The following is a 19,558-nucleotide window of genomic DNA, read 5'->3' on the forward strand; positions in this document are numbered from 1 at the left end:
TTTGCTCAAACCAGATGAGCCCGGCGACCTCAGGGTCTTGAACCTGGGTCCTCTGCATCCCAGTCCGACGCTCTATCCACCGCGCCACCGCCTGGTCAGGCGCAGCCCCTGTTCTTACAACTAGTGTAGTTTGTGGCAGGGCTCGGATCAGATCAGTATGGGGCCGCCACTCTTGAGGGGTGGGGTAGAGAACTGGTTGCTGTTATGGCTCCCCATGGGTGTCCTTTTAGGAGCCATAGGCTGGGTGTTTTTTACTCAAGAGAAAACCAGGAGTTCTGTGCTAGAAGCCACCTGAGGTTGAAAGCTCCAGAATAAATTGCAAATCGAATGGCAGAAAAGGCTAGAATTGGAGCAAGCACTGGAAAAGGAATTACGGGTTCGTGAGTTGCAGTATGCCCTGTAAGCTGAACGTTTGCATTGGCAGTTGTTGGAGAAACAACTGCAGGTTCAAGAGCTTGAGTCTCAGCTTCTGGCCAGAGACCAGCAGCCACAGGAGCCTAAACAGTCGCCAAAGGAGCAGCAGCATTCGTGCCAGTGGATTGGCTTTGAGTCAGCGGGAGCAGGCGCTTCCAACTCCTCTTCTGAGGATGAGAAGGCTCAGGCTGAAGCTGCCATGTGCACACTCAGAGCCCGACCAGTGGTCACTAAGAAGGTAAAAACCCAGCAGTGAAGAGTCCCTCAGAGGCATCCACAGCCTCCTGTCCAGGTAATGGAAGACTCTGTGGTCTGGCCCTATACCCAGGCAAAGCTGATGGAGTTGAGGGCGCAATTTAGGCAGAAATCTACTGAATCCCTGGTAGTCTGGTTACTATGATTATGGGACACAAGGGTGGATGGCATCATGTGTTGTAAAGTACCCGTACCTCACTTCCATGGGTTTATATAGAGACACCAAGTCCAGATGAACTTTGAAGGGTTTTATTAAAGAAGGAGATTTATTAACTATACCGGCCACAGATGACTAACACGGGGCATTGCAGACCCAAATCATGTGTGCCAAATACATTTCAGAGGCTGGTTATATACCCTTTGATCACTAACAGGTTGGGGGGACATCATGGCACAAGCTTATAACATTTGTTTAGGGAATCCATAGAAACATTAAAACTTTTAAGGTAACACAATCAAAGACATTTACAAATCTTTCAGTATCTATCTCCCCTCCTTTGCCTAGAGGTATGTTACTCTCAGTATTCCAGGGATGGAGGAAGAACCAAAATCAATGTAGGGTGGTATGTAAATTCTGTCTCTTATTGTAAGAGAAAAGAAATTCCTCAGACAACCCTTATTCTATAGTTAAAACTAAATGACCCATTGTCCTTGTAAGTCAGGAAGCTTGCACATTCTTCTTTCTCCCCTCCCCAAGGAAAGAACGGGACAGAAAGCCTGGCCTTTTCTCCTAAAATACCAATATTAATTTTGCAACTTTTTGGTACCTTATCACATTCCCCACTGGTTTTATATTCTAAGCCAAATCTTTGACTTAATTTAACAAGGTGTATTACATGTAACAGATATTTAACAGACAGCATTAATAGCAATACAGTTCATTAAAGAAACAAATGTTACTGATTAATTTCTTACAAACTGTATAAACCTTCTGCAACTTACATAGAACTAATTGGCTTTTATAACAATTTCCCTACTTTGCTTAGTATTCATTTGGACATAAATTAAACATTCAGATAGTATGCCTTCTGTAATAGATTCTAAGTGTGGCTTTTCTAATTATCCCTTTTTTGTTGGCAAAATATTTTTCTAATTGTTTGCTAACAATCCTTTAGTAACAAGGGTTTTAGTGAAGTTATTAAAATTTCCTAAAAACCACACTGGTTTTAGGTAGCATTTTCATACTCACTTGAATTCCCATGTTCTGACTTTGAGGCAGACTGGAAAAATATAAAATAGACAACAAAATTAAAATAGCCAATGCTAATAGATACTATAACAAGTGTTCTAATACAATGAAGTGATTATCAGATTATCAAGCAAAGTCTTAACTAATACAACACGATCTAAAATAAAATTCTTACGGTCTTAAATGTCCTTAACATGTTAATGTGATTTCACTAAGTCCATGTTGACACCATTACCACTTCATATTATTTGTAAATGTAACCCAACCCCACTTCAGTCTGAGAACTGTCCCAAGGAGCAGGAGTCACACACATTCTGGAAAAGTCCACAAGGCACTGGAGTTGAGGTCGCACTTCCACACTTTGCAACTAGAGTCCAAGTCCCAATGACCTCTGCTTCTAGCTGGCAATGATTCAGGTAGACTGGAAAAGCCCTTTGCAGCACATATGGAGACAGAGCTTTTGTTTTCTTTAAACTGGAGAGATAAACCCAGGGTGCCTTTCCCTGGGGCTCTGCAACCATGGCGTGGTGAAGAGAACCTTAGGATACACTATGCTGGGTGGCAGAGGTAAATTTATCTAAATTAGGAGCAGGCCCCAGCCTAAAATAGTCATGGGGCATTGAGACAAGAGGAATAAAGGAGACACTATACATTAAAGCAGCAGAAAATAAGACTATCAATACCCACAACAGAGATCTTCGAGAGATAAATAAAACCCGAATATTCAGGCAGGGCATAGTAAGTGGCCCTCATGTCCACAAGAAACGAGATCAAATTACCTGCTACTTGGAAGAAATATCCTAGGCTCGTCCACAGTGTTGCGAGATGGGACTAATGGCAATGGGCACCTTTAGCCTTCAGTGGCAAGTCCCAGCAGGCTGGGCAAGGTTAGGTCACAGGTGGCTGGAGCAGGGCTGGAAAAGACTGAACTCTCCCTTAGGGGAGCGAGGGGGCAGCTTACCGTCCAGTGTTCCTTCTTCCCACAGCAAAAGCATGTCCTTGGTGGGGGGCTGAGAAGCCTGACAGGCCTTAGATTAATGACCTTTTTTTTCACTCTTGAAGCAGGGCCCTGATGGAGTCCTATGAAGCCCTTTTGGGGCATTGGAGACTTTAAGGGCGTATGCCAAGAGCTGGTATTTTGCCTGATCTCTTTTTGGGCTCTATTTTTCTTTTCTCTACCTCTCTTGGTCATTATAGACCTTAAAAGCCATGCTCAGGAGATCTCGCTGAGGGGCTTGAGGGTCCTTATCTGCTTATATAAACTTTTTCCATATATTAGGAGCTGATTGGAAAAAGACAAAAACAGCATTATTAGCTGGATCAAATAAAAGAGGATAAAAGTTTGCAGGAGTAACAGGTTTGGCATCTCCTGTAGGATTCCAGAGTCTCTCTGCTGCTGAATAACTCAGTACATTAGCATTTAAGAGAAATTTTTAAGTAAAAAGCATGATAAAAATAGATTTTCAAGAGTTCCAGGATATGACTCCCCTTTTTTTTTATTATTTACAATTGACCTTTAAGCATTTGTTGACCACACTTTATTTTTGCTGTAATTTTACTGTTAGGCTAATCAATAGTAATATCTGTTACTCTGGGTTTTGGTGACCTAACATTGAACAATACTGTTTTAAAATGATAATAAACTAAACATTATATAAAAAGACATTATTAACAATTATTACATATTTCCCAAATATCTAAATCAAGATTTCAATATCACAGGGCTATGAAATAGCAAATAAAAAGAATTAACAAAAGGCATTGAAATAATGCATATATTTTAACCTAGTGGTCAGAAAACTTATTAGTCAATATAGCCAAGTATTAACAGTACAATAATTGAAATTTATTTTGAGAGCCAAATTTTAAATTTAAACTATGTAGGTTGGCACATTCCCTACCGAGGTAGTGCCTATACATGGCACTTCGTTGGAGAGCTACACCCAAGAGGGCAAAAGGCCTCATATGATTCGCAAGCTGTTTGAGAGCGGCAGTTTGCCGACCAGCGTTCTTAGGGAAGGGGGGAGAGACAGAGGCATTCAGCAGGCCTGTCCCTTTCTTGTACAACTCAGCATTTCTAAGAACTAAGCCAACTTTCCCGCCCACCCCACCCCCCGGCAGCTGTCTAGCTTTCTTTCTTTTTTTAATTAATTTATTTTTTACAGAGACAGAGAATGAGTCAGAGAGAGGGATAGACAGACAGGAACGGAGAGAGATGAGAAGCATCAATCATCAGTTTTTCGTTGCGACACCTTAGTTGTTCATTGATTGCTTTTTCATATGTGCCTTGACCACGGACCTTCAGCAGACCGAGTAACCCCTTCCTGGAGTCAGCGATTTTGGGTTCAAGCTGGTGGGCTTTTTGCTCAAACCAGATGAGCCCGCGCTCAAGCTGGTGACCTCGGGGTCTCGAACCTGGGTCCTCTGCATCCCAGTCCGATGCTCTATAAACTGTGCCACCGCCTGGTCAGGCTTTATTTCTTACAACCAAAGCAGCAAATTAGAAATCATAAATTTTATAAATTGACTTTCCCAACAGTGGGCTACATTAGCCCATATGAGGTTTTTAATTTCCCCACAATTCCCTGAGAATTATTTTTACAATTTTTTACTATTATGGCTAAAGCAGTGAGTCTCCCCTGTGAATCTCATACCTCCCACATTAGACAACAATCATGCCACACAAAGGAACTGAGAGACCTGGAGGGGGCCCAACACCCGCCTTGGCCCCGTGGGAGAGAATCGGAACCCTTCTCCCAGTGCTAGTTTTGTATATTTTACACTTATTTTCCTTTTTATAATTTTTTTACACACCAGTGGAGGGCAACAAGCCACCACCACCAACCCATGGAGGGCCCACGCGACCCCCAGGTCCTAGGGAGGGGAAGGGGAGAGGCAGCTGGAGGGCCTGTCCCTGATAACTTTATTTCCTATAATCCTGTTATTCATGATCCCATTAATCATTCTGGAGTTGCAATTTATTTCATGGAACTGATAACCAGCAAGGTCCACAGCCATGGTTTGTTAATCTCTAAACCTTTTTACCTGGTCCTTTCTTTTTCTAAGATTTTTCTAAAGCAAAGTTCCAATTTTTTTTTTTTTTTTTTTCAGAGGCAGAGATAGACAGGGACAGACAGACATGAATGGAGATGAGAAGCATCAATCATTAGTTTTTCGTTGTGCATTGCGACTTCTTAGTTGTTCATTGATTGCTTTCTCATATGTGCCTTGACCGCGGGCCTTCAGCAGACCGAGTAACCCCTTGCTGGAGCCAGCGACCTTGGGTCCAAGCTGGTGAGCTTTTTGCTCAAGCCAGATGAGCCCGTGCTCAAGCTGGCGACCTTGGGTCTCGAACCTGGGTCCTTCTGCATCCCAGTCCGATGCTCTATCCACTGCGCCACCACCTGGTCAGGCAAAGTTCCAATTTTTAATACTATTCCTACCCTGTATTTTCCAAATGGGCAAAACCTCTTCTGGTCAGTAGGTGGATATCTAAATCTCTGGAACTCATTTCTATTTTATACTTCCTCCAGTCACCTCACCCTTCCTCCAATGCCCTTCCCCCCGCCGCTCCGCACACAGCACATCCCAGCCCTGCTTTCAGCTTTTCCCTCACCCAAACCGCTTACTTGCCAGCCCTTCCCCTCAGAGGCAGGCAGAACAGTTCCCTTTCCATTCAGGGCTCCCAAAACCACTGACTCATTTGATTTTCCTAGAATCAAAGGTTTCAAACCCCCCCCCCCATATTTAATGTCTGGGGCACTGATTTACAAAATTGAAACTGTCTGGAAAAATGCAGGAATTAGCACACCAATAAAAGGCAAGAAAGATAAGATAGACAAAAATTAACTAGCACTCAGAATAAAGGATGTTTGACTATAGACGTATTAATTATTACACAAGACAAGGGGAAGGAGCCAACAGAAGAGAATAATTTCTTCAAGGGAGAAATCAGACAGAGTGCCCTGAAGCCAGAAGTGCATGTAAAAAACTTAATTCAGGCCTTAAAAACAGACATGCTCAAACATTAAACAAAGACTTCACATACACAAATTATAAATCAAGAAATTTAAATGAGCACATTTTACTTATTCAAATCAAAATTATACCGGATATTTTTCTGACAAAACAAAAAGACAAAACAGATTATTTACTATTTAAGTACACAGCTCAATAAACAAGGGAAGGGTTCCCCCTAGTGGCCTCTCAGGTGCTCACAGGCCGCATCCTTGGAAGGAAGGGCTTAGGCTCTGGCACCAGAGATTTCCACTTATACACAATTCACTTAAGGATTTTAGACCGAAACATTAAAAATAAAGACTGAGATCTTGACAAACACAAAGGTGTCCCTGGAAGTCTTGAGACAGGACTGATTAACTCAGTCCCTACTCAGATCTCTTCCTGAGAGCACCACCAAATGTGGCACCACCAAATGTCCCCACTCAGGTCTTTCTCTGAGAGTACAACCAGATGTCTCTGGAAGTTCAGGGTTAACTTAGTCCCCACTAATGGTCTTCCTAGAGCACGAGCAAATGTGAAAACACAAACAGACGCCTCTGGAAGCCTGAGGCAGTTCTGATCAACCTGGTTGATTCAGTTCCCACTAATTGTCTTTCTAAAGTATGAATAAATGTGCAAACACAATGGATGTCTCTTCCAGAGTACAACCAGATGCATCCCAGATAAGCCTAAGGCAGAACCCAAAACTCCACCGACGTCTCGGTCTTGGAGAGCCCACCGCATGAATAAGATTGCGTCCAATCCTCATACGGCAGATCCAGACAGACAGACTAGTCCCAAACAGCAAAACAGAAGATTGGCTCTACCTACACACCTCTGAAGTCCCAAATCAGTAAAGCAGAAGGTCTGCCTTACCTACATATCTCCGGAGTCACAAACAGCAAAACGAATGATCTGCCCTACCTACATACTAGTCCCAAACAGATTGACCAGTCACAAACAGAAAAGCAAGAATTAAGAGGAAAGCTAGAATTCAGTAAAGCAAAAGAGTTGCTTTACCTACCTCCTTGATTTCTCTGCCGAATTGTCCAAATCATCAAATTTGGGAGCCGGGAGTCATCTGCTGAAGAACTGTCCAAACCCACAGGAAAACGGGGAGCCCTGAAAATATCTCAGGTGGTGCCTCTCCTCGAGTTTCCAGCGGGATCAGGCAGCACCCCGGAGAGACCAGCCGATTCAGGGAGTCTCTACCCGGTGAAGCAAAACAGCATAGCCCCACGTTGGGTGCCAAATGTTGTAAAGTACCTGTACCTCACTTCCGTGGGTTTACGTAGAGACACCAAATCCAGATGAATTTTGAAGGGTTTTATTAGAGGAGGAGATTTATTAACTATGCTGGCCACATATGACTAACACGGGGCATTGTAGACCCAAATCGTGTGTGCCAAATACATCTCAGAGGCTGATTATATACCCTTGATCACACACAGGCTGGGGGGAGCATGACATCATGGCACAAGCTTATAACATTTGTTTAGGGAATCCATAGAAACATTAAAACTTTTTTTTTTTTTTGTATTTTTCTGAAGCTGGAAACGGGGAGAGATAGTCAGACAGACTCCCGCATGTGCCCGACCGGGATCCACCCGGCCCGCCCACCAGGGGGCGACGCTCTGCCCACCAGGAGGCGATGCTCTGCCCCTCTGGGGTGTCGCTCTGTTGTGACCAGAGCCACTCTAGCACCTGGGGCAGTGGCCAAGGAGCCATCTCCAGCGCCCGGGCCATCTTTGCTCCAATGGAGCCTCGGCTGCGGGAGGGGAAGAGAGAGACAGAGAGGAAGGAGAGGGGTAGGGGTGGAGAAGCAAATGGGCGCTTCTCCTGTGTGCCCTGGCCGGGAATCGAACCCGGGACCTCTGCACGCCAGGCCGACGCTCTACCACTGAGCCAACCGGCCAGGGCAGAAACATTAAAACTTTTAAGGTAACACAATCAAAGACATTTACAAATCTTTCAGTATCTATCTCCCCTCCTTTGCCTAGAGGTATGTTACTCTCAGTATTCCAGGAATGGAGGAAGAACCAAAATCAATGTAGGGTGGTATGTAAATTCTGTCTCTTATTGTAAGAGAAAAGAAATTCCTCAGACAACCCTTATTCTATAGTTAAAACTAAATGACCCATTGTCCTTGTAAGTCAGGAAGCTTGCACATTCTTCTCTCTCTCCTCCCCAAGGAAAAGATGGGACAGAAAACCTGGCCTTTTCTCCTAAAATATCAATATTAATTTTGCAACTTTTTGGTACCTTATCACACATGCTCTCTGGAACAGAGATGGAGAAATTGGCCGCCATTACCACACACTCGTCCTTGAGGCAGTATCTTCAGAACTGCCATGACAACCCAGGAGACCATACTCTATTAGAATGGGTGATGGCTGCCATTTGTATGGTCTGGCAGAATGCTGGAGAATTGCCAGGGACAGTGAGTTGGTGGCAGTGCTACATGGGTTAGTAAAGGTCCTTCAGGAACTAGGTATGAAGAATGCAGCTTTCAACCCTGGGTCCCATGGACCAGACTAGGAAGTGTTTACGGCAAAAATGAGGGACTTGATCCTTGATAGTGCCCTGTCAGCCCTTTTTGGGTCACTTGTGGCTATCTTGGGCCCCTATGTGGGGCAGCCCATCAATGCGGTTACACAGATGGTAGCAGATTTGGGAGAGCTGGAGGCCTCTTGGGATCATAAAGCAGTGAGGGCTGCTGCCTATGTCCCCCCTCCCACCCCCGACTAACAAGGGAAACAGGCTTGTAAAGGTTACCTGAACACAGATGTGGGTAGATTTGATAGCAGCTGGAGCAGATAAGGGGAAATTGGATGGCCAGTCTAATAAAATTCTTTTGGAGCTTTGGCGACAGCTTAAACCAGAACAGAAGTCCCAGCCTCTGAGTTGAAAGGCCGCAGCAGCTACCAATAAAACGTTTGGTGCGCGGGCAGCTTGGTTACAAGATTATATGATGGAGACAACTGAGGGAGAGGAGAACTCCCAAGACCCATTGTACCAGTTTGAATAGGAAAAGGGCCAAGGGACCCATCTAACAGGGATGGGCGGGGACTGGGGGCCACACGTGGAACTGGCTATCCACTGGTCCCCTTCCAATGTGCAACAGGTGTTGGCCTTGGTGCATACGGGTGCAGGATGTTCCCTCCTCTATGGGAACCCAGAGTGGTTTGCTGGGACCCTAGTGGCCATTGATGGTTATGGGGGCCAAACTGTTCAAGTGAAGCCGATAACTATTCCACTGGAGATAGGAAGACTGCCTCCTAAGCCATATAAGGTGTATGCATCTCCTATTCCTGAATATATTTTGGGGTAGATGTCTTGCAAGCACTGTGGTTGGAAACCACAGCTGGGGAGTTCTGGCTGTGGATCAGGGTTGTGAAGGCAGTGTTGCGGGACACGTATCACATTCCCCTTTGCAATTACCCATCCCTCGGCGTGTGATTAACACCAAGCAGTACCGCCTGCCTGGTGGTTATGAAGAAGTCACAGGGACGATCCTCAAACTAGAAAAGGTGGGGATCATCCAGCCAGCGCACAGTCCTTACAACTCCCTGGTATGGCCTGTGTGCAAACCACACATAGTCAATGATGATAGATTACAAAGAACTTAATAAAGTTGTTTCCCCTTTGCATGCTGCTGTTCCCTCAATAGCTAACATGATAGATCAGCAAGCATGAGTTGGGGACATACCACTTTGTGGCAGACTTGGCCAATGCCTTTTTCTCTATTGATATAGCTGCAGAGAGTCAAGACCAATTTGCCTTCAGTTGGGAAGGGAGACAATGGACCTTTACAGTGTTACCCCAGGGCTATTTGCATAGCCCCACCTTGTGCCATGGGCTGGTGGCTGCTGACCTGGCTAAATGGAAACAGCCAGAAGTAGTCCCCATGTACCATTATACTGATGATATCATGCTAACTAGTGATTCTCTTCCAGAATTGGAGCAAGCTGTCCCTACCCTACTATCCCATTTGAAAACATGTGGCTGCCAAGTCAACGAGAACAAATTACAAGAACCTGGGTTATCTGTTAAATTCTTGGGAGTTGTCTGGTCGGGTAAGACAAGTTATCCCTGACACAGTTACAGATAAGATTCAAGCATACCCCGTGCCCACTATGGTAAAACAGTTACAGGAATTTTTAGGTTTGCTGGAGTATTGGCGAGCATTTATACCCCATTTGGCTCAGTTACTACGCCCCCTTGTACAACCTTATTTGAAAGGGGGTTTGTTGGGATTGGACTGAGCAGGCGCACAGTTCATTTGCAGCAGCTAAGAGAGCTGTCAAGGTGGCACAGGCCTTGAATGTGTTTGATCCTGCCAGGCCCTGTGAGCTGGACATTCATGTAACCTCAGAGGGGTTTGGATGGGGCTTGTGGCAATGGACAGAGAGCTTACGGCAACCTATTGGGTTTTGGTCCCAATTGTGAAAAGGTGCTGAAGTTCGTTACTCATTAGTGGAGAAGCAGCTGGCAGCTGTGTATGCTGCCCTCCTGGCCACTGAGAGTATTATGATCACAGCACCCGTTAAAGTCAAGACAACATACCCTATTGCAGGATGGGTGAGAGATTGGGCGACCAAACCACATAGTGGTATGGCCCAAACCTCCACCTTGGCCAAGTGGGGTGCCTACTTGCAACAACGCTGTGCTCTTAGCACCAGCCCATTGAGGGCAGAACTGCAGGAAGTCTTGGGTCCAGTCACCTATGCGACCTTAGAGTCTAGTGCAGCTGGGGCTCAGGAGGCAGAACCTGAAGTCAGTCCCTACCAGGAGGGGCGGGTGCCCATCCCCGAGGATGCCTGGTATACTGATGGTTCCAGCAGGGGCCAACCTGCCAAATGGACAGCTATAGCCTTCCATCCGGCCACTGAGACTATTTGAATGGACACGAGTACAGGCCAGAGCAGCCAATGGGAAGAATTAAGAGCTGTTTGGCTAGTTGCCCTTCAGCTCTGGTAATTTGCACTGACAGCTGGGCTGTCTATCGTGGACTGACCCTTTGGATTGCTACTTGGCACACTAAACAGTGGATGGTAATGCATCATCCACTATGGGGTCAGTCCATGTGGTGGGACTTATGGGAAATAGAACACCAGAAGCAGGTGACAGTATATCATGTCACGGGGCATGCCCCTCTAGCCCATCCTGGGAATGATGAGGCAGATACATTGGCAAGGGTGCGATGGTTGGAGACTGCACCTTCAGGTGATGTGGCACAGTGGCTCCACTGGTGCCTGCTCCATACGGGACAGAAAACTATGTTTGCTACGGTTAAGGTATGGAACTTGCCCTGTCCTATGCAGAGGTACTTGCAGCCTGTGAACAATGTGCGGTGTGTTCCAGAGAGCACCCTTGGAGACCACTGGTGTCACCCGGACAGATCCAGAGGGGTCATGTTCCACTGGCACGATGGCAGATAGACATCACTGGACCCTAACCAAAGTCAGAAGGGTACCAGTATGCAGTCACTTGTGTAGATACTGCCACCGGTCTGCTTGCTGCTTACCCCGCCCATAACCCTGACCAGAGGGCAGTCATACAGGCTCTGGACCACCTGAATGCTGCATATGGGTGGCCGCTGGTCCTTGAAAGTGACAAAGGTACCCATTTCACTGGTTCAATGGTGAGGCAATGGACTCAAGAGCTGGGGGTGGACTGTAAGTATCATATTCCCTACCACGCCCAGGCTGCTGGTATCATTGAGTGGCACAATGGACTCTTAAAGCAGGGACTGACAGGAGGGGGCACCAGCTCCCTTACTGGATGGACACACTGCATATGGACAGTACTCCAGATTTTGAATGAGAGACCTCGACGGGGGAGCCCAGCTCCAGTGGAGGCCCTCCTGCATCGGACAGCTGCCCCCATTCAGTTGCAGATACGCACCAAGGACATTTTACTCAAGCCAGGTTTCGGATAGCAGGGCAACGTGCTCCTGCCTGCCCCAACAGCCCTCCTTAAAGGCCAATGGCTTCAATGGACTTGGCCCTGGACTGTACAGGCCCCCCATCTGAGATGGGTGGCCTTGTTGGCACTGTGGGGAAAGGGGTAGAGGTGGACTTCAAGTTAACTCCTTGGGCAACCAGCACCTGGCCACCTAAGGTAGAAGTGTATTACCCCTTGAGTGCTCATTATGAAGGGCACCTTCGTCATTTCCTTATGGCCAATAATGAGTTCTCCTACTTTACTACACATAGAACCAGCAGATGCTGGTGTATTGGTCAATAAGGTTTGTTATGCCCGCTCAGGGCAGCCTCTGGTACCAGCTACTGTGTTGTCTGCAGACAAAACTCTGGCCTGTATTCTGCCAGAGGGAAAAGATTCGCCTCTCTTGGTGCCACTGACAGCTCTCTTGTTTCACCCATAGCTTATGATTTGTTAATTACTGTTTCTGTTTATGCAATGTACCTCACTCCTCGCACAGTGACCATCGTGGAAGAAACTTGTGGTTTAGGTTGTAAAGCAAGCAAAAGGGGTGGAATGTGTCAAATCAGTTTGTAAATATGATTTTTGATTGCTCACTTATAGTTTGCATTGGGGGCTGGGCAACACCAGATATAGTTGTAAGATATTTTCCTTGCTGAGGAAGAAAGAAGGGCGTAGCCACCAAGTGTGGAATAGCAAAAGCTTTATTTAGTAGAGCGCTTCCCGGACGAGATTCTCTGGTCCACAAGAGAAGTCATGCGGATTCTCCACGTGGGGGTAATTTATAGGGTCGTTATGGTGGTCGAGTTGATATGAAGTGGCGAAACTTCACTGGCTGACAGATGGTCATTCTTTTTCAAAGGGCTCCTGGGAAGTTTCTTTTGGTGCGCATGGGTGTGGGCAGTTCCAGCCAAAGTTCCCGGGCCTGGTTCCTCATGTGACATCCCCCATTGCCAATCGACCTCACAATAGTGGTCTGTGAGGTTGCAGGTTGCCTTCCTGCTTGATAGGGGCCAATATCTTGCTAATGTTTACTGGAAAAGAGATTCTGCCCCCACCACCGAGAGGTGCAGGAGGATTTCTGCACCCCATGGAGGGTAAGGGATCAAGAAGAAGAGAAAACCTGCTTTTCCCTTGGCTTCTCTTGTGGCTTGCCTGTCTTGGTGAGACACCAATAAACAGAATGGCCCATCATCCTCCGACTCTGCCGTTTCTTTACTGTCTGGCTGAATTCAATGCGAACCTGCATGTGAGTGGCCACAGTGGTGGCGGTGGCCCCTGGCCTTACCTAGATATAGAAATAGATTTAGATATATGCATGGGGGCATGCATATGCATCTGCGTATGTGTTTATTAGCTTTCCCTTCTGAGAGTAGCTAAGAGCAGTGACATCCGGTAGCAATGAACAAACAGCCTTGCTCCCAGATCTTGGTTTCTAGATGCCATTGTTCATGAAAAAGAACCACATCTCCTCAGAGAAATGTCTGATTCCAGGCTGGGGCTCCTCGGAGAGTGCAAGATGAGCACCAACATCTCTGTGTTGGAAAGAAGGAAGTGCTCCCAGGAAGAAGGTACACGTCCACGGGGCTCCCACTGGGTAAATCTGGGACCCTCTGAGCATCAAAATAAATCACGAGAGTCAAGAATCTACAGGTTCATACTAATATGAATGAATTCAAGAAAGAATAAATGGGGAAAAGGAAGGGTTTTCTTGGATAGTTAAAAATCCCAACTAATTAATGTAGAAGGAGTGATGGAATTAGAATCACCATTACAAGGGAAATAGTGAAGTAGCAGTGGGGAAATTGGGGAGACATCACTTGCATCTAGTATTCTAAGTTCAGTATCACCTGTAACGCGCCATCCTGCGCCTCCTGATGTGGACCATGGACAAAAACGCACACCAGTTCTGTGATTCTGCTGCCAAAGATGGTAACCTGAACTAAACCATGAGGAAAACATCAGACAAACCCACACCAAGGGACATTCTTCAAAATACCTGGACTGTATCCACCAGAAATATCCAGGTCGGGAAAATCAAGGAAAGACTGAGGCACTATTTCTAATGAATGGAGATGAAAGAAACATGACCACTGAATGCAATTCATTATCTGGGGTTTCCTTTTCCTATAAATGTCATCAGTGGGACAGTAGATGAAATATATCATGTGTAGATTAGCTAATAGCATTTTATCCATGTTAATTTCTTGATTATCCTGATTTTGGTAATTGTACAGTGGTTATGAAACAATTATTTGCTTTAGGAAATACATGCTATGGTATTTACAGGTGAAGGGGAATCTTGTCTGCAACTTACTCTCAGTTTTTAAAATTAACAGAGAGAGAGAGAAGAAGAGAGACAGGGAAAGGGAGGGCAAGTTAAGTCAGTAAAAGTATGGGAAGCCTCTCCTTTTGAGACGGGCATTTCAGAAAGGATTCCGCATTGGACCTGAGCCAGCCAGGGGTGTAACTGGAGGGTAACTCATCCTGGAGATCACCTGTTCAGATGGCCCGGGAGCAAGCACAGCAGGAGAGGTGAGGGGAAGGCTCATGCAGCCCTGGTCAGTTCCAGTGGGTCCAGGCAGCAGGGCAGTGGTGAGCTCCTTCGTGGAGGTCTCTGGGGGAGGTGCAAAGGGAAGCAGCACTTGTGACACTTGCACAATTTTTGGTTTTTCTTTTTTTAACCCTTTGAGTAGTGAGTTCTTTTCATGCTTGCTGACCCCCAGGAGTGAGGTGTTTGTTTTTTTTTTCAAAAAATGAAATTAGTCCCAGTTCCAGTTTTATTAACGTAAAATCATGTTTGTTTGATAATCAATTTATGGAAACAAGAAGAACATACATTTGCCTTTTTTAATGTTGCTTTATACATTTTTAAAATAAAAATTTTTGTTATTGAGCATTTCTCGTGTACCTCCCACGAGGATATACATGAATGTTTGTACTACTCAAAGGGTTAATGATTTTACTTATTGATTTTTAGAGAGAGGAGAGTGAGAGAGAGATGGGTGGTGGGGAGGAGCAGGAAGCATTAACTCCTAGTAGTTGCTTCCTGTATGTGCCTTGACCCGGGGTTTCAAACCAGCGACCTCAGTACTCCAGGTGAATGCTTTACCCACTGTGCCTCCGCAGGTCAGGCAAGACTCGCACAGTTTTAAATTGACGGGGTTCCTGCAGAATAATAGAAATGAGAAAAACATCACCCAACTTACCATTTTGGGTTATTCTGATGATACTTCCCGGTGTTTAATTTTTAGTAAGAAAGAAAGAGGCATCAGTTGGGATACTCTGTTTTGAATTCATGACAATGTTCTTCATTAAAAAAAAAAATAGCCTGACCTGTGGTGGCGCAGTGGATAAAGCATCGACCTGGAAATGCTGAGGTCACCAGTTTGAAACCCTGGGCTTGCCTGGTCAAGGCACATATGGGAGTTGATGCTTCCATCTCCTCCCCCCCCTTCTCCCTCTCTCTATCTCTCCTCTCTCTCTCTCTCTCTCTCTGTCCCTCCCTCTCCTCTCTAAAAATGAATAAATAAAAAATAATAATAGGCCCTGGCCGGTTGGCTCAGCGGTAGAGCGTCGGCCTAGCGTGTGGAGGACCCGAGTTCGATTCCCGGCCAGGGCACACAGGAGAAGCGCCCGTTTGCTTCTCCACCCCTCCGCTGCGCTTTCCTCTCTGTCTCTCTCTTCCCCTCCCGCAGCGGAGGCTCCATTGGAGCAAAGATGGCCCGGGCACTGGGGATGGCTCTGTGGCCTCTTCCTCAGGCGCTAGAGTGGCTCTGGTCGCAACATGGCGACGCCCAGGATGGGCAGAGCATCGCCCCCTGGTGGGCAGAGCATCGCCCCATGGTGGGCGTGCCGGGTGGATCCCGGTCGGGCGCATGCGGGAGTCTGTCTGACTGTCTCTCCCTGTTTCCAGCTTCAGAAAAATAAAAAAGAAAAAGAAAAAAATAATAATAATAACCTTCCCCCCTTTTTTAAAAAAATCACAGGGTAGTTCTTTGCAGAATGTTGGACAATAACACCATGTGTCTGGGTGGTATAGTTGAGTAGGTGATCCGGACTGATCGGCTTTCCTGGCTACCTTCCCTTCTTCCCCCAGCCGCCCTGCCCTCCCTGGGGAGCTGGTGCTGGTGATTGGTTCTGGATGTGGAAAGAGAATCCTGGGGGGCCACCTGTTGTGCTAAAAACAGGCTGTGATTTCCAAATGAGTTCTGAGCCCTCCTGCACTTTAATCTTCCCTGCTATTAGTGCTGCTTGTGCAACGCCTCCGTGGAGACTTCAGAGGACTAATGAAGGAGGAGGAAAGATCAAGTGATTATTTTTCCCAAGGAGAATCATTCTTGTCATGTCTTTCTTTCTGTGACGGAGTTTACAGCCCGCACAGAGGGTCTGGAGCAGACCACCTGGCTGGAGCCGAGTACCCAGGGAGCAGGACGCCCTTACTACCTCTGCCTCCTTGGCCACGTCCCCGCACACACCACTGCAGAGACAGGATCATACTAGAACATACTTGAATGGCAGGCAATTTTTCATGCTAAGGACTCACTAAGAGTAAGCTCAGACGGACATCTACGCTCCTTGGAGAGAATTACACAAATCAGAGGCTAAAGGAGATTGGTTATGAGGACAAGACACTTTAAAATTGATTCAAGACACTTTGGATACATTCTCAAGCACAGGGTCACCTGGACGCCTGCATTTTGTGGCTAAATATGCATCTTGGAATCAGGGTTAAGTTTGCTTCCACCGGAATCCCTAAGACATTGATTCTTATGCCTTCTTAGGGTGCATGTTAATCCCCTGGGAGTGCTGGTGGGAAACGCTGCTGCCTGGGCAGCACCCAGCCCGAGACTCAGACAAGCCCCCGTGGTGATTCCGATGCAGGAGGGCTGAGCCGCCTCCGCCCAGTGGTACTACCTTCATGCTATCCCACTGATTGACAAGGGTAGGTCTTGTGCCACTGCAAAGGCAAGTCTTGGTTTTACTCCCTCTGGTCCCCCATCGAGAGCCAGAGCAGAAACTGGACGAAGGGAAGAGGTCCAAAGAGAACACTGGGTCCGCAAAGCCAAGTTTTGCATAGTAGTTGTAATTCTGAAAGGTTGTGTGTAAATAAAATTTGTGACTTAATCTTTACTCTCCCTTGACTTAAACCCCAACGAGTTATATCCACTTTTTATATTTACATGCTAGTGACTTTGCCATCTTTTTTTTTTTTTTTTGAAATAAGCTTCCTTTGGAAGTTTGCTAGCTAATTTTTTTTTAATTTTATTTATTCATTTTTAGAGAGGAGAGAGAGACAGAGAGAGAGAGAAAGGGGGAGGAGCTGGAAACATCAACTCCCACATGTGCCCTGACCAGGCAAGCCCAGGGTTTCGAACCGGCGACCTCAGCATTTCCAGGTCGATGCTTTTATCCACTGCGCCACCACAGGTCAGGCCTAAATTTTTTTTTTTTTGTATTTTTCTGAAGCTGGAAACGGGGAGAGACAGTCAGACAGACTCCCGCATGCGCCCTACCGGGATCCACCTGGCACACCCACCAGGGGCGAAGCTCTGCCCACCAGGGGGCGATGCTCTGCCCCTCCGGGGTGTCACTCTGCCGCGACCAGAGCCACTCTAGCGCCTGGGGCAGAGGCCAAGGAGCCATCCCCAGCGCCCGGGCCATCTTTGCTCCAGTGGAGCCTTGGCTGCGGGAGGGGAAGAGAGAGACAGAGAGGAAGGGGGGGGGTGGAGAAGCAAATGGGCGCTTCTCCTATGTGCCCTGGCTGGGAATCGAACCCGGGTCCCCCGCACGCCAGGCCGACGCTCTACCGCTGAGCCAACCGGCCAGGGTGACTTTGCCATCTTAACTTTATTTTTCCACTCCACCCAGCCTTTCCGCAGAGAGTTTACCTGTGAGCAGAATCAACGAGAACATAGGGGAGCTTGGCTGGGCAGCAGAATCTATTCCCAGGGGCTCCCTTGCCCCCACACTGACAGCTGGTGCACTCTGCTCCCTCAGGGTTCACATAGCTGCTGGTTTCCTGCATCCGTTTGTGAGATTTGCACTTCGTCCCCTCTGACTGGTCTCTGCTGACCTGTCAAGTCATTGCCGGAGACCCAGAGCGACCTGGCCCTTGCCTGCTCCTTCAGGATAACCACCTGTCAGATGAGTTGCCCTGGTTGGCTGGTCCACCAGTCTGGCTTCATTCTGGGTCAGCACCACCTACTCACCAAACGGCCCAGAATTTGGAGCTCAAGTTTATGCTCATGCTTGGCAACCAGCCATTCCTGCCATATTTGCTACTAGAATAGGTAAAATGCACACTTACACCAAAAGACAGAGGTCTCTCCTGAGATCACTATCCCTTCTTCCTCTCCTGGGCCCTAATCTCCATTGTTGTTTGTAGGTAATTTGCACATGCACATGCTCTATGTCTAACCCTTTTTCTCTGCTTATGAAGAGCTTGCCTGTAACAGTGTGGTGATTGCCAATACAGGCTTTGAATCACATGGCTTGGATGTAAACCTCAGTCTAAAACACTTAGAGCTGTGTGATCTTGGACACCTATCTAACCCTCAGTTTTTTCATCTGTAAAATGGGGATACTTATCACATGAGGGTTACATAAGATAAGGCCCACAAAGCCCGATGCCCAGTGTGTGGTAAGTGCTCCAAAAATGTCGATATTACTCACATATTTTGCTTTCACTGCTTTCGAAGTCGTTTCTGATGATTCAAACCACATTGATCTCTCCTATCTTGAACTTCTTTATTAAGAATTTGTATTTAACTTGTTTGGTGCTGAATGCACTGGTCATTTCTCATACTTGATGTACTCAGACTTTTAGATTCACAGTGTCCTCTCTGAAACTTTCAATTTGTTCGGAATACAGTTTTATTTTAAATTCAATGGTTCAATTAGTTTTGTGGGTCTTTTGGGAAGATAATCTATATCGAGCACCAATTTAGACTGTCAATAACTACGAGTTTGTATTTTGTGCAGTAGATGTAGAAAGCCCTGTATGAATGACTATCTGCTGTCTCAGAAAACGTTTCCTTAAGCCGAATGAACTGTCTTAGAATCGACCTCGGCGGAACTCTAGTGTCTACTTTAATATGAATGTATAATACTGTCAGATCTCTGATTTAGAAAAATTGCACATGGGTAGTTTCTTTGGCCTGCCCTCTCTCTAGTTTCACAACCCCATTTTGCTGCCTTTGTTTTGCTGCATTTAAAAAACATGTCGGTGTCTTAAGCAAAATGTTTCACTGGCTTTCCAGTTATCTCAACATCCAGGGTTTCACTGGCTGTTTGTTTTTCTAAGTCTTCTTGAATGTGTTACTGTTTGTTTTGCTGATTCTATCTCATTTTTGGGGAGGAATACTTTCCTTTTGAACTTACTGAGTGCTTACAGAAAAGGGCCATGAAGACAGGGTTGGCAAGTTTAAGAACTTTCCCTCCATCTATGGCTCTTGACGTCTGTTCCTGCCTCTAAATCTTTAAAAGCAGGCATGGAGAAGCTGTGGGGGAAACCCGTGAGGAGAGAAAAGGGAAACAAGGTGGAATTTTAAATTTTGACTTATGCTTTCATGGAAGGTGCTTCATGAGTAAGATTTTTTATTATTATTACAGAATTACAGAGAGAGGGACAGATAGGACAGACAGACAGGAAGGGAGAGAGATGAGAAGCACCAATTCTTCGTTGTAGCACCTTAGTTGTTCATTGATTGCTTTCTCATATGTACTTTGACCAGGGGCTACAGCAGACAGAGT

This window comes from Saccopteryx leptura, chromosome 2, assembly GCF_036850995.1.
Source record: "Saccopteryx leptura isolate mSacLep1 chromosome 2, mSacLep1_pri_phased_curated, whole genome shotgun sequence".
Taxonomy (NCBI): domain Eukaryota; kingdom Metazoa; phylum Chordata; class Mammalia; order Chiroptera; family Emballonuridae; genus Saccopteryx; species Saccopteryx leptura.